Here is a 2,500-nt window from a genome sequence, read left to right as displayed (position 1 = left end):
GTGGTGTAAATGTCCTGCAGGGAGGGGAGTGGTACTCCAATGATCTTCTTCGCTGTGTTCACAACACGCTGGAGTGTCTTCCTGTTTTTCTCCGTGCAGCTTCCTCCCCACACTGTGATGCAGTTGGACACGACGCTCTCTATGGTTCCTCTGTAGAATGTTGTCATGATGGAGGGTGTAGCACTTGCCTTCTTTAGTTTGCGCAGGAAGTAGAGACGCTGATGGGCCTTCTTCGCCAGTGATGTAGTGTTGGTGGTCCAAGAGAGGTCGTCGCTGATGTGCACTCCAAGGAACTTGGTGCTGCTCACTCTCTCCACAGCATCGCCGTCGATGGTCAGTGGTGGCAGTTGGTTTTGGACCCTTTGGAAGTTGACAACAATCTCCTTGGTCTTGTTGACATTCAGCAGGAGGTTGTTGTCTTTGCACCATCTGGCCAGCAGGTCTACTTCTTCTCTGTAGTGAGTCTCATCGCCCTTGGTGATGAGGCCCACCAGTGTTGTATCATCCGCAAACTTCACTAGATGGTTAGTGCTGTGGGTCGTTGTGCAGTCGTGTGTCAGCAGCGTGAACAGCAGGGGGCTGAGAACACAACCTTGCGGAGCCCCCGTGCTCAGGGTCAGGGTGCTCGAGGTGTTGTTCCCTACCCGTACTGCTTGTGGTCTTTGCATCAGGAAGTCCAGCAGCCAGTTGCAGAGGGAGGTGCTGAAACCTAGTTTGTCCAGTTTTCTGATGAGTTGTTGTGGTATTATGGTATTGAATGCTGAACTGAAGTCAATGAACAGCATTCTCACATATGAGTCTTTATTGTCCAAGTGGGTGAGGGCTGGATGGAGGGCAGAGCAAATTGCATCCTCCGTGGATCGCTTGGCTCGGTATGCGAACTGGTAGGGGTCTAGGGTGGGGGGTAGGGTGGCTTTGATGTGTGACAGGACTAGCCGTTCGAAGCACTTCATGATTATGGGCGTCAGTGCTACAGGACGGTAGTCATTGAAGCATGATGGTGATGATTTCTTCGGCACAGGTATGATGGTAGCAGCTTTGAAAAGTGATGGGATGACTGCTTGCTCCAGAGAGATGTTAAAGATGTCTGTGAAGACATCCTTCAGCTCTTCTGCACAATCCTTCAACACTCGGCCTGGTATGTTGTCTGGGCCAGCTGCTTTGCGTGGGTTGATGGTGGCCAGTGTCCTCTTAACACTGGCAGAGGACAGGTAAAGGGGTTGATCATGGGGGGGAGGGGGAGTTTTCTGTGGGTGAGTGTCATTTTGTGCTTCAAAGCGGGCAAAGAAACTGTTCAGGTCGTTTAGCAGAGAGGTGTTGTTGTCACAGCTTCGTGGTGCAGGCTTATAGTCCGTGATGGCCTGTATGCCCTGCCACAGGCTCTGTGCATCTCTGCTGTCTTTGAAGTGTGTTGTTATTTTGTCTGAGTATTCCTTTTTTCCTTTCCTGATGCCCTGGGACAGGTTAGCCCTTGCTGTCTTTAGGCCAGCTACGTCTCCTGCTCTGAAGGCTTTGTCTCTGGCCCTAAGCAGTCGGTGAACGTCTCCTGTGAACCATGGCTTCTGGTTGGCCCTGGTAGTGATGTGTTTTATTTCTGTAACATCATCGATGCATTTTGTGATGTAGGAGGTCACGGTGTCTGTGTACTCCTCAATGTCAATGTGATTGCTGTGGGTGGCAGTTGTTTTGAAAATGTCCCAGTCTGTGGTTTCAAAGCAGTCCTGAAGTCGTGAGATGGCTCCCTCAGGCCATTTTCTCACCTCCTTCTGAACTGGTTTGGTGAGTTTTGCCTTTTGTCTGTAAGCTGGCAGTAGCAGAATTGTCGTGTGGTCTGATGATCCAATGTGGGGGATGGGCTTTGCCTTGTATGCTCTCTTCTGATTTGTGTAAACGAGGTCCAGGGTGTTTTGTTCTCTTGTTGGGAAGTTGACATGTTGATGAAATTTTGGAAGTACTGTTTTGAGATTTCCGTGGTTGAAATCTCCCAGTACCACTGTGAAGGCATCTGGGTGTGCATCTTGTTGTTCGCTGATGCCCCGATGCAGCTCGTTCAGTGCCTCGCTTTTGACGCCATTGTTGTTGCTGGGTGGGAGGTAGACGGCGACTAATAGGATAGCGGATATTTCTCTGGGTAAATAAAAGGGTCGGCACTTGATGATCATGAACTCCACTCGTGGAGAGCAGTGCCTCTGTACTACCGTAGCATTATTGCACCAAGCATCATGTGTGTAGACACATATTCCTCCCCCTCGTTTTTTCTCTGCAAGGGCTCTGTCCGCTCGGTGGCACGTTAGTTGTTCCAGTTGTAAAGCCGAATCGGGTATGCCGTCGTTCAGCCATGATTCGGTGAACACCGTAACGCAGCAGTTCCTCACGGTTTTGTTCGCTGATCTTAGTAGCCGTATGTCATCCATCTTATTGTCCAGAGATCTGACGTTTGCCAAGAGAATTGATGGTATTGCTGGACGAGTTGGGTTGGCTGCAAGCCGTGTCTCGACGC

At 50.3% G+C, this 2,500-nt stretch overlaps 1 protein-coding gene across 2 annotated transcripts in view; it reads left to right on the top strand.

Annotated features, from left to right (window-relative positions):
• tnksa (tankyrase, TRF1-interacting ankyrin-related ADP-ribose polymerase a) overlaps positions 1 to 2,500 on the top strand; it is a 205,440-nt gene that overhangs the window by 57,410 nt on the left and 145,530 nt on the right. The window lies entirely within an intron of this gene.

This window comes from Engraulis encrasicolus, chromosome 11 (genome assembly GCF_034702125.1).
Source record: "Engraulis encrasicolus isolate BLACKSEA-1 chromosome 11, IST_EnEncr_1.0, whole genome shotgun sequence".
In the NCBI taxonomy this organism is placed as follows: Eukaryota; Metazoa; Chordata; class Actinopteri; order Clupeiformes; family Engraulidae; genus Engraulis; species Engraulis encrasicolus.
This window is presented reverse-complemented; position numbering and strand designations above follow the sequence as displayed.